General features: G+C 41.0%; 1 protein-coding gene across 2 annotated transcripts in view; it reads left to right on the top strand.

Annotated features, from left to right (window-relative positions):
- Positions 1–13,042, top strand: part of LOC307034087 (chromodomain-helicase-DNA-binding protein 8-like) — an 83,567-nt gene that overhangs the window by 22,022 nt on the left and 48,503 nt on the right. The window contains exon 4 of one of the 2 annotated variants that reach the window (XM_079672817.1): positions 374–882. The exons of the other annotated variant lie outside the window; for it this stretch is intronic. The gene's annotated coding sequence lies outside the window, so the exon portion shown is untranslated. Of the gene's footprint in view, positions 1–373; positions 883–13,042 lie in introns of those variants that run through there. 2 annotated transcript variants of the gene reach the window in all.

Here is a 13,042-nt window from a genome sequence, read left to right as displayed (position 1 = left end):
AAAATCAGTAATATCTTTGAAAACATGCATAAAACATCCAATCAGCGAGCTGAGGATCTTTCCTACGTCTGTTTCCGGTATTGTTCCTGTAATGAGAGTTCACATTTATGCTACATTGAAGGGTGGAATTGACTACACATCTTAAGAAACATAATTTGCTTCAGATAACATCTGTGATGGAAAAAGAAAGTAATCTAAAAGTAATCTGAATACATTTGTCAATGCTGTCAGACTTGTCAATGAGATCATTTGTACTCTTTCATAATGTTTTTGGAGTGTGTGTTGAGAAATAGTCTGTATTTAGTTATATGAAGTATTTCCCTGTCTCATCAGTTCTCTTTCTCCTCTTACACTTTAAACCAAACAAATGTAGACGTTTTGGAAAGTGTGTCCTGAGCTGCCTTCCTGCAGGCTATCAGCCTCCTCCATCACACACCGTGAAGCACACATCTTCTGCTCCGTGGATAAGAAGGAAAACATAGAGAGAGCTGGAATGGACTGAGGCAACAGTGCGTCTGAGAGCTCTGATATCGCAAAGATTTTCCACATCCCCTTTGAAAGACATTAGAGAAAAAGTGAGCTGAAACTTTGTTAAGCCTCACCCCCTCCCCGGGGGCCGATGTTTCCCTGCTGTCAAGTGAAAACACCATGCTTCCTAAACCTATTTTTTGCGCTGGAGGCCATTGCATTTGTAATATTATCCAGTTCATTTGAAAATGGTTACATGATGAGCGGAATGGGAAATACTTTTAACTCCTGGACCTGCCAATGAAAGGTGTTTGAGTATTCAGGCTTTATCCGAATACACAGAGACTCATACAGACCACAGTTGTTTATTATTTACAAGGTGACACTGAGCAAGTGTAGGTAACCAAAAGTTAATCTCCCTCTTAATAAAAGATAACATCGTTCAAGGTGAAAAATATCTGTCTCTGTGTTTTATGAGTGTGTGTGCCCTTCCTCTTAAGCTTATATTTGGCTGTTTATTTATGAAGCATTCATCCTGTTCAACAGGTCGCCTGGACCCTGGGCCATAGTCTGCCAGCTCATGGAGTCTATTGTTAACTGTAATGTTGAGTACACCAACGTTTTATGATATAAATGTATAGTAGGATCTCCAGCACATATAAACTGCTGGATGCTAACTTGAATACGTTAGACAACTTGCCCAATTAGCATAAGTTGTATTCATTTGCATTAATAAGCCTATGCAGACAATAGCTAAAACATGTCTTGGCTGATTTGGACAATTTTGGAGTGGTTTCGGAGTTTAATTTTGGATATTGAATCAATATCTGGCATTTTCAGGATCCAAATGTGCAGTTTTAACCAGGAAGTGGCCCTATTTTCACTCCCGGTAGGCTGATTTTATTGAATTACGGGTCGAATGTAAAGTTTTATGGGACTCAAAACTGCAATTTTTTATCCTAAAAATGTCAGAAATGAATTCAACATCATCAATATCCCTCAAAAACCAAACCAAAATTGTCCAAATCGGCCAAGCCATTTGTAGCTATTGTCTGCAAATGCTAATTAATTAAACTTGTGCCAATTGTGCAAATTGCCCAACATTTGGGAGTTAGCATCTGGGAGTTTCTATGTGCTGTGGAAACATACTATACATTTGTACAATAAAACTTTGGGGTACTCAACATTTCCGGGCTTACAATGCTGTAAAGTAGACAGACAAGTAGAGAAAGCGCCTCTGAATGATGAATATGTGCTTGATTGTTGCATCTGTGCTCTAAATGCAAACTGTATCTCCAAGTTGGATCTGTTAGCCAGAGATTGCAGTGTTTCCCTCCACTCTGCTCCCATGATCCAGCTGATGATAAAGATGGAGGTTACGAGATTCAGTGCCATTCCCCAGTGCCCCCCCCAGTGATCTATTGTGCCCACTGCACAACATGATATAGTACTGTCCGTCCCTATGCTGTGTGTGTGTGTGTGTGTGTGTGTGTGTGTGTGTGTGTGTGTGTGTGTGTGTGTGTGTGTGTGTGTGTGTGTGTGTGTGTGTGTGTGTGTGTGTGTGTGTGTGTGTGTGTGTGTGTGTGTGTGTGTGTGTGTGTGTGTGTGTGTGTGTGTGTGTGTGTGTGTGTGTGTGTGTGTGTGTGTGTGTGTGTGTGTGTGTGTGTGTGTGTGTGTGTGTGTGTGTGTGTGTGTGTGTAAACAGATGGTGGTTATCCCTCGCTGCACATGCCGGTGATTTGTTTGCATGTATTCCATGTCAGGTTTGATGCATGTTGTTATAGCGGGGGGTCTGCAGCCGACAGGGCTATTGTGAAAAAGAAATCACACACACACATCGGGGAGATAAGCACGAGCCACAGTCACACACAGACACACACTCCATCCCTCCTGGCAATTCAAAAGTTGACACAGCTGACAACTAATATAAACTAATGTGTTTGCTGTTGTGGCTGCTCTGACCTGTGCGACCCCCCCCCCCACACACACACAAACACGCACACACACACACACACACACACACACACACACACACACACACACACACACACACACACTATTCCTCAGTGTCTCTGATTTGGTTCTGTAGCACTCCACTACTCTGGCTTGTCTGAGGTATGGAGAGGTAGCTCTAGCTTTTACATTTGCTCCACACTTCTGGATGGGAGTCAATGAATGCAGGACTAGCTACACCACAACTGTATTTATTTGCAGTTTGGAGGAGAATCAGAGCTTTTACTAGTTCTGTTGTCTCATACACAACGTATTAATACTTACAGCCAGGACATTAAAGAGGTCAACTGACCTGTTCCACATTCCCTAGGGGAGAGTGGGGTAAGATGAGACAATGTTTACTTGTGTTGTCCTCTAGGCAAGGAGAATTGAGATAGAAGTCAAATGACAACAACAACAACAACCTTTACTTCAGGATGTCTTCTGTCAATCAAAATGAAATGTCTGATAAAGTCTATCAGCAGCGGGAGCGGTACCGCAGTCGCTTTACCGCACTGTTGTGACGAAAAGGGAGCTGAGCCAGAAGGCAAAGCTCTCTGTCTACCGCGCCATTTTTGTTCCTACCCTCACCTATGGTCATGAAGGATGGGTCATGATCGAAAGAACGAGATTGGGGGTACAAGCGGCCGAGATGGGTTTTCTCTGCAGGGTGGCTGGTGTCTCCCTTAGGGATAAAGTGAGAAGTTCGGTCATCCGGGAGGGACTCGGAGTTGAACCGCTCCTCCTTCACGTCGAAAGGAGCCAGTTGAGGTGGTTCGGGCACCTAGTTAGGATGCCACCTGGGCGCCTCCCTAGGGAGGTGTTCCAGGCACGTCCAGCTGGGAAGAGACCAAGGGGTAGACCTAGGACCAGGTGGAGGGATTATATCTCTTCGCTGGCCTGGGAGCGCCTTGGGATCCCCCAGTCAGAGCTGGTTGATGTGGCCAGGGAAAAGAAAGTTTGGGGCTCTCTGCTGGAACTGCTACCTCCGCGACCCAACCACGGATAAGCGGGAGAAGATGGATGGATGGATGGATAAAGTCTATAAAGAGGGGCCATGAAAATATCACTATACAAAAAAAGTGTTCTTGCCCCACCTAAGGGGTAAGTTGAGCCATCTGGGGGTAGATTCAACCATTTATTTTTCCAAGTTTAAACCTGAATTGTGTGGTACAGGAATGTTGTTAATGTCTGTAAATTCAGAGCCAGTTCACAGCATTTCTTTGGAGTAAGGCCATGGAACTGGTCAGCAGTTTTTTTTTTTTTTTTTTCACTTACATTTTTATTGACATTTTTATAAACATAAAAAACCTATAGTTCAGTATACACTTGAATTAGAAACCCATTGAAGAAGAAAAAAGAAAATGCAAATAATAATAAAAACAAGCAAACAGTGACATGGAAGCTTTCTATCCTATTTTAATGCAACATCATGGTCTGGTTCCAACTCTCAATTTGTGGTGTCGTTCATTTTTCTTTTATATTCAATCAATTTTTCCCATTTGGACTCAAATTTCCCTTCCTGGACCCTCAATATGTGTGTGAATCTCTCCATATCAAATATTTCCTGTACTACTCCCAGCCATTGCTCCTTCGTAGGTGGATCTGCTTCGTACCATGCTCTGGTAATTGTTTTCTTGCTTGCATCCAGCAGCACCTTAATCAGGTATCTGTCCCCACCCTGTGTGTTTTCCTGCACCAGATTCCCCAAGTATAACATCAGGCCGGTCTTAGGAACCTCATAACCTAATATCCCCTTCAATATTCCCCATACTTCCTCCCAGTATCCCTTCATCTTTTGGCATTTAAAAAAAATGTGTGTGTGGTCTGCCCCCACCTCACCGCATTGCCTCCAACATGCGTTCTGTTCCGGGGCATACCTCCCTTTTATCTTTGGGGTTATGAAGTATCTGATTATGTTTTTCCACCCAAATTCCCTCCATACCCTTGACCCAGTAGTTGAATGCTGCACTCTACATACATTATACCATTCTTCCTCTGTCATATCAATCCCAAGTTCTTTCTCCCACTTTTCTTTTATATATAGAGTTGAATTCCCCCTACTCTCCAACAGAGCTTGATATAGAGCTGAAATCACCCTGCCTTTCTTCCCTTCATATGCTTCAATCATTACCTTAATTACCCCATTTTGTTTAGTGTTTTTATCCATTTTTATTTCTTTTATATAATAGTCTCTCACCTGTAAGTATCTAAAATGGTCACCCCTTTCCAGATCGAACTTATCTCTTAGATATTGAAAACTCTGCATTTCCCCTTTTTCCACCATCCTACATATTGCTGTGATGCCCCCTCGGGCCCATCGTTTAAAACCTGCATCTTCTTTTCCCGGCTGGAATTTATTATCATTTGTTATCCATCTCAAAATCTTTGTCTGTTTTCCTATTTTGTATCTCTTTATTAACGTGTTCCAAGTGTTTAAAGTGAATTTTGTGATTGGGTCTAATACGTTTCCCTGTGTCCTGAATAATTCTTTATCCCCGAGTAGTTTTTGAATCTGATAGTTTTCCCCATTTGTTTCGATGTCCTTCCACTTAACTACGTATTCCATATTACACCAGCATGCCACTGTTCTGATTTGTGCTGCATAATAATAATCCTGGAAACTCGGCACTGCCAATCCTCCTCTCCCTTTGGGTAGCTGCAGTGTCGCAAGCCTAATCCTGGGCCTTCCCCCCCCCCAAATAAACCTTGAAATCCATTTATCCCATTCCATAAATTGACTTTGTGGAATAGATATAGGTAGTGATTGGTAAAGGTACAGTAGCCTAGGCAGTATATTCATTTTAACTATTTCAATCCTTGAACTAAGGTCTAAGGTCTGTATTGTCCACCTACATAAATCCCTCTTGATATTCTGATTCATCTGCGTATAATTTGCATTGTATAATTTGTCTAACCCTTTTGTGATGTTAACCCCTAAATATTTAATTGTATCCATGTCCCATCTAATTCTGTATTTGTCTTTGATCTCTGGTGTTGGTGTGTAGTTTAGTGCTAAAATCTGTGTCTTTGTCACGTTTAGTTTGTACCCTGAGTATTGTCCATATTCCTCCAGTAAATCCATCAGTATCGGGAAGCCCACGTCTGGTTGCCCCGTGTATGCTATCAAGTCATCCGCAAATAGTCCCAATTTGTGTTCTAAACCTCCTGCCTCAACCCCTTTATATTCTGGTTCTGCCTAATTGCTTGGGCCAATGGTTCGATGAAGATATCAAAAAGTGTTGGGGAGAGACAGCAGCCCTGTCTTGTCGACCTCTCTAATTTAATCCGATCCGTCAGACTACCGTTCACTTTCACTCTAGCTGTTGGTTCATGATACAATGATTTTATACATTTGATTGACTTTTCATTAAATCCAAACTTTTCTAAGACATTATACAAATAGACCCAGTTCACACTATCTATACTCACTAAAATTGCACTGTCTCCCCTGCTTTGGGCCTCCTCCACTATATGAATTGTTTTCCTTATATTATCTTGTGTCTGTCTCCCTCTAATAAAACCAGACTGGTCCTCATCTATAATATCGGGCATGAATGTCTCAAATCTTTTCGAAATGATGGACATCTTGTAGTCTACATTAAGTATGGATATTGGTCTAAAGCTACTACATAATTCTTTATCCTTGCCTTCCTTGGGAATTGTAGTAATGATAGCCTCTTTCCATGACGGGGGAGTTTTGTTCTCTTTCATAGTATATTTAAATGATGCCAACAGTAAGGGGCTTAATTCCGAATTTGAATATCTTATAAAATTCGGATGGCAGCCCGTCGCTGCCTGGCGACTTACTATTTTTCATTCTACTAATTGCATCCCCCATCTCTTTTTCTGTAATATCTGAGTTCAATAACCTATTCTGTTCTTCTCCTATCGATGGTAGGTCCAGCCCCTCTAAAAATGCCTTCAAACTCTCTTCCCCTGCTGCAGTTGGTTGTGCGTATAGTGTCCTATAATAATCCTCAAATGCTCTCTCTATTTCCTACGGCTCTCTTAGTAACTCATTGGTTTTAGGATTCCTAATCTTATGTATAGTGTTTAATGTTTGTTGTGCCCTTATCTTTCTAGACAATAATTTATTTGCTTTGGGCCCCCCTTCATAATATGCCTGCTTTACAAACCTAGCTTTCTTCTCCACCTCTATTAATAATAAATGTTCTATCTTCCCTCTAATGTCCTTAACCTTCCTAAGTGTCTCTGGGTCATTTGTATTTTTATGTTGCCTCTCTAATTCTTTTAGTTGCCCAGTTAAATGTTGATAGAGTTCCAGTCTGGTTCTTTTAAGGTGTGCTGTTTGTGCTATTAGTTTCCCCCTTAATACTGCCTTTAGTGCATCCCACAGAATAGTTGGGTCTACTTCCCCGTTGTCATTTTCCTCCTTATGTCTGATTATCTCTCTCTATATTTCTTCCACTAACCCCTTATTGTTTAATAGACCCACATTCAATCTCCACACGGTGTTCTTCCTCCTACCATTTAGATTCAATGTTAGATATATTGCACTATGGTCAGAAAGGTCTGTAACACCTATTCTACAGTCTTCTACCCTATATTTATCTCCCTTTGACATAAAAAAGTAATCTATCCTAGAATAGACTGAGTGTGGGTGTGAGTAGTGTGTGTAGTCTCTATCTAGTGTGTGTATATCTCTCCATACAGATGTAGCACTTCATTTCAGACTCCAGCTTACAGCTTCCTGCCTAAGACCAGTATAGAGGAATGTTAAGCCCTCCCACTATTTTCCAAGAGGGCGTTGCCAGATTTTCAATTTCAGGTTTTAACCAGGAGATGGCGCTTCATTCACAAATACAGAAAGACAAGTTTCATGGACTTTCAGTTGTGTTTTGAAGAGCATTTGAACACATCAATATTTTAGATACTATACTAAAGTATATCTAATTTTGTAATTCAATAACATATAGTCTTTATATATTAAATAGTCATAATAATAATGTAAATGTTTACATTACACTTCTTTATTTGTTATGCTCATACTTTTACCTTTATAATTGTTTGCTTTAATATGCATTATATTTGTTGTATATTTTTGTGTTTGCTTCCTCCTGCTCCCTTTCGGACACATACTGTATGATTTATTATTATTAGGGCCCGAGCACGGAGCGCTAGGACCCAACGGCGTCCTAGCACGAAGTGCGAGGAACCTATTGTTCTACGTGGTATTATTAGGGCCCGAGCACGGAGCGCTTGGACCCAACGGCGTCCTAGCACGAAGTGCGAGGAACCTATTGTTCTCCGTGGTATTATTATCATTATTATAAGGAATCATATTTCCTGTTTTTGAGGGCTTTAGGATGCTGAGAAAGTTGTGTAATTTTGCACGGGCGCCAGGACCGGTAAAAATTGCAACATTCTGGGGTCAATGGGTTAAAATATTACAACGTGCTCGCTAGCACCACCTATCAAAATCCCATTTCGGAATACATTTTCAAAGTCGCACCGTAACTTTGAATGACCTGACATTTTGCAAACATATCCGGGTGGACCTGCTCTACATATAATTTTCTTGGAACCCTAAGCTCCGCCTACATTTTTTTTAATTTAAATTAGCATAATGTTCAAAACAGTTAAATATGTACTTACATTTCAATTTTTTGTTTTTCTACACCAAACTTCGTATACAGCATCGGTGGAGGGTCAGACACATTAGCGTAGAAAATGAGCATGTTAGGATGATAAATATTGTCGCCGTCAATCAAAACGTACTCGCAAAAAGGCGGGGCTTAGAAAAAAATGCTCATAACTCATCAACCATGTATCCAAACATCATAGATTTTGGTAAATATGTTTAGTCTTTCTTGGGAAATAGGCACACCAAAGCATTTTCATTTTGGACTATAGGGGGCGCCAAAAACACCACCAATTTATAACTCAAGAGCGGATGGACTTATCTTTTTTTCTTTTTTTTACACATACTCACGGGTGACTATGAACTCAGATTTAAAGTGCCGCAACAAATGTAGAATGTGGGCGTGGCCTATACATTTTTTTTTTATTGCAATAGCATAAAATGAGCTTCGGACGCAAAACTTGGGACACACGTCAGAGCCCACGCCTTTTTCAAGAATGTAAAAAAAAACGTAATATTTCGAAAAAACTGCTCACTAGCGCCCCCTATTGTGTGGTAGTCAATTATAGTTTCTCAGAGCTTCACGAATTTTGGCACAGACATTCCTCATGGAATTTCGGACATATTTGTAAATAGACTACATTAGCCCCGCCCCCCAGGAAGTCGGCCATTTTGAAAGATGTGTGTTTTTCATGCATTTTAAGCACATTCTTGCGAACTCCTCCTAGGGGAATGATCGGAAAAATTCCAGTCCGGGACACGTTCAGCCCCTATCCAATATGATGCTAAATTGAGAAGAATATTTTTGATAGCTCAATCGTGGAGGTCGTAAGCTAACAACGAATACACAATTTTTGACGATTTACATGTCCCAAATTACTCCAAACTACTCGGATATAGTTATTCCAATATTCACGAAACGCTGTATACATATTTCTATTATGATTGCACACATATTTCAAATTGCCTTCCATTAGCCCCGCCCCCCAGAAAGTTGGCCATTTTGAAAAATGTGTGCTTTTCAGCCATTTTAAGCTCATTCTTGCAAACTCCTCCTAGGGGAATGATCGGAAAAATTCCAATGCAGGACAAGTTCAGCCCATATCCAATGTGATGCTAAATTGCGAGGGGAATAGTCGATCGCTCAAACGAGGACTTCGTAAGCGAACGGAGAACTTTCAATTTTTGACGATTTACATGTCACAAATTACTCCAAATGACTCCGAACTACTCGCGTATAGTTTTTCCAATATTCACGAAACGCTGTATCCACATTTCTCTTATGATTGCGGACATAATTAAAATGGGCTTTTATAAGCCCCGCCCCCGACGAAGTCGGCCATTTTCAAAAATGTTCGTTTTTCATGCATTTTAAGCCGATCTTGCCAACTCCTCCTCGGGGAATGATCGGAAAAATTTCAATCGAGGACACCTTCAGCCCCTATCCAATATGATGCGAAATTGAGAAGAACATTTTTGATAGCTCAATCGTGGAAGTCGTAAGCTAACAGCGAATACACAATTTTTGACGATTTACATGTCACAAATTACTACAAACTACTCACCTATATTTTTTCCGATATTCCGATATACACATTGCTATTATAATTGCACACATATTTCAAATTGCTTTTCATTAGCCACGCCCCCCAGAAAGTCGGCCATTTGGAAAAATTTGCGTTTTTCAGCCATATTAAGGACATTTTTGCAAACTCCTCCTAGGGGTATGATCGGAAAAATTCTAATCCAGGACAAATTCAACCCCTATCCAATATGATGCTAAATTGCGAAGAAAATAGTTGCTAGCTCAAATGGGGAGCTCATAAGCTAACGGAGAATGTACCATTTTTGACAATTTATATGTCAGATAACCTACTGACACCTGCCTGTAACATCAACTCACACACACACACACACACACACACACACACACACACACACACATATACACACACACACACACACGCACCTACTGTTAGTCCAACATCGCCCTTTGCTGGGGGCATATTCATTACAACAGACACCTATACACTCCCTAACCCTAACCCTACTGTTTATTTGTAGATATCTCCTAAAGCCGACAAATAAAGTGTGAAATGTGGGATGCCTGTTACATATATTATTGAGCGATATATATTATACACACTGTTCGGTTTCTGCACTGATCTCAGCATCTGTTCTCACTGTAAACATCGTGTTACAATGAAAGCAGTCAGGGCCGTGGGAAGTAGGGGTGCTGAGGGTGCTGCAGCACCCCCTGGTGGAGGACAGGGGATCTGCACTTCCACAAGATATAATTAAAAAAAAACGAATTTTCTGCCTTGATGTAACAACATTCATAATTAAGTAAAGATAACACCCTTTTCCCCGGTTACATTTTCCATTTGCCCTGTACGATGAGCGCTGTGAGTGATGAAGTGGGGGATGTTGGCTTAGCAGGCGCCCACAGCTCACAGCCAAAGTGAGAGAGATAGAGCGAGGGGATACCGCGGTACCGGCGGGGATTGTTGTTAGCTTCTGCTGCGCTAACGGATATAAGAAGCCGTTTCTACAATAATGTGGAGGGAAAGTCCTCTCCTGTCAGACTGAGAGGCTCAGTGAGGTAAAGGACTCTGAGGGCTTAGATAGTTCACTTTAGTCGAAGTTATCTCAGTGGGTCTCAAACGTTTTGATCACAATTTATGTAAACAAATATTTCCAAGGCACACCTTTATAATTATTAGGATAAATAAAAACAGGTTTGAAATCATTCCAATGTATACTATAGGACAGTAAACCAAAAATATCGTTTAAAACTGGAGAGATTTTAAAATATACATAAATAAATAAATGTTAACTTGTAAAATAAGATATGAATGAACAACACAAATAAAATAAGTTACATGTATTTGTTATTGGCTATGGTAGGTTATTGGAAATGTTCACATACCTGCTTATTTGATTGATAAAATGCAAACCGATCTTTTTCATATGGGTGTTTAGAGTTGTACCCCCTAGATCAGTCTCTAATTGGGCGCTCAAAGTGCACCAAATTGAAGCATTTTACTTTAAAATGTTAAAAAAAATCTTCCCCGGGGGGTACCCCCGGACCCCCCCTAGAGGATGTGAAGTCCACCCCTCCAATTAAAACATGTTATAATATATAATAAATTTGAAGCCTTGTTATATAAGCTGTCCACCATGTCAATATATTTCTCTTTTTGCAGTGTCGTGGTCTTTTGTAGAGGTTTTTCATTGCCAGCTAAAATATTGCCTTATAGGGCAGCACTTTGGTCAGAACCAACCCTGGTGTCATCCCCACAGCACCCCCCATTTGAAACATGTTCCCACGGCTATGAAAGCAGTTGTATTAAAAAAAAAAATAGCCTAACATTCAGGGGAGATGTAATTAGTGAGTAAACAAACGGAAAAGGGCAGAAAGTCTGATGCACATTTTATCATCTCAAATAACTTATAATCACAACGGGAACAGTTTGCAGAGCTGTGCTTCGTTGACATAAGTCCAGCCATGCGTCACGCCTCTTTTAAACATCACTGTTGGCTGAAATCGACTCCGGAGGATACATCTCTCGGTTATAGCTCCTCCAGAGAGACTCCTCTCTCCTCTCTCCTCTACATCGTTGTACCCTCGGTTATAGCTCCTCCAGAGAAACTCCTCTCTCCTCTAAATCAGTGTATCCTCGGTTACGGCACCTCCAGACAGCCTCCTCGAATATCGATCCTCGACGAGCCTTTAGAGAAATTTGTTTTCCTTCGAGACGGCGTGCCAACATCCGTTTCCGGGTCGATGCCAGAGGACCTGGGATGCGAAAATTACAGAAATGACAAACGGCTCATTTCCGAGGACTCGCGCGCGTCTGCTTGACGCCGGGAGGACTGGCCGCCCTCCCCGACAGGCGCACGGACACGAGGGCCCGCTCATCACTGTGCGCACAAGTGCGACCGCAGTTTTAATTATTATTATTAATATGAAGATATTATTAAGATAAGATAAGATGTCTTTATTGTTTGAACATTTTAATTTAGAATGTGCTGTCCCACGGTAATTCAGAAGGCTCACAGGTCACATTCCGACCATTATTTAAAACAATAGGTGCTTTCACACAGTCTACAGTTTGATTTGTATAGAGGGAGCTCTGTGGCTGAATGGCCAGCGATTAGGTGCGGCGCATTTATCATAGGTGATCAGAGCTAACTGCCTGCCGTCAGATTTCATTTAAAAAACAGATCTGATTTTAAGAATATTTCTGCGCTCATAAAGAATGATAAGAATAAGAATAATGCGTATTGAACTAGTTTCATTAATTAGTGAGTTTATTTAACACTAGAACCGCCAATCGGGTCAATTTGTGTGATGTGTGTTGTGTGCAATGTAACTTTTTTTCAATAAAATATTAAAGTCTCCCAGTCCGTGACTTTTCCTGAAAGTGTGTTATGTAGCACCCTATGTTGTTAAAAATTGCATTCTAATAGCGGGATTTGACGGGTTTAGGTAGGCCTATACAAAAACCTCTGGCGGTTCTAGTGTTAAGGTAATTAGGTAGAGTAGAAGCCCTTTTTTATCAGTAACGAATTTAGCAGTTGAACATAAAAGTCAACTAACTGAGGGATACTTGCAATGACGGTGTTTTGTCTACTGTAAGCTTGTCACTCAGAGTAACCTACCGTTAATTTAGCTGCTGGAGAAGAAAGATCAAGGGGGGAGGGGGGGAGAGATCCCTCCGCTACGCTTTGGGATCCTGATCTGCCGACGAGGCTCCATTAAAATATAAATATTTTTAGTGAATTACTGAGTTTAGGCACGTTAATAACGTTTTAATGAAGTTGAATAAAGTATATTCATATTTGTCAGGGATTTCATGTCATTTCATATAGATCTGCAATACAAATATTTTGGGGAATGGGGGGGTCTGGGACCCAGGGACGTCGGAACTATTTTCTGGGGGGGGGGTGCGGGATTTTTGCTGGGAGGGTCGG

The sequence above is a fragment of the Notothenia rossii genome (assembly GCF_949606895.1).
Source record: "Notothenia rossii genome assembly, chromosome: 3".
NCBI lineage: Eukaryota > Metazoa > Chordata > Actinopteri > Perciformes > Nototheniidae > Notothenia > Notothenia rossii.
This window is presented reverse-complemented; position numbering and strand designations above follow the sequence as displayed.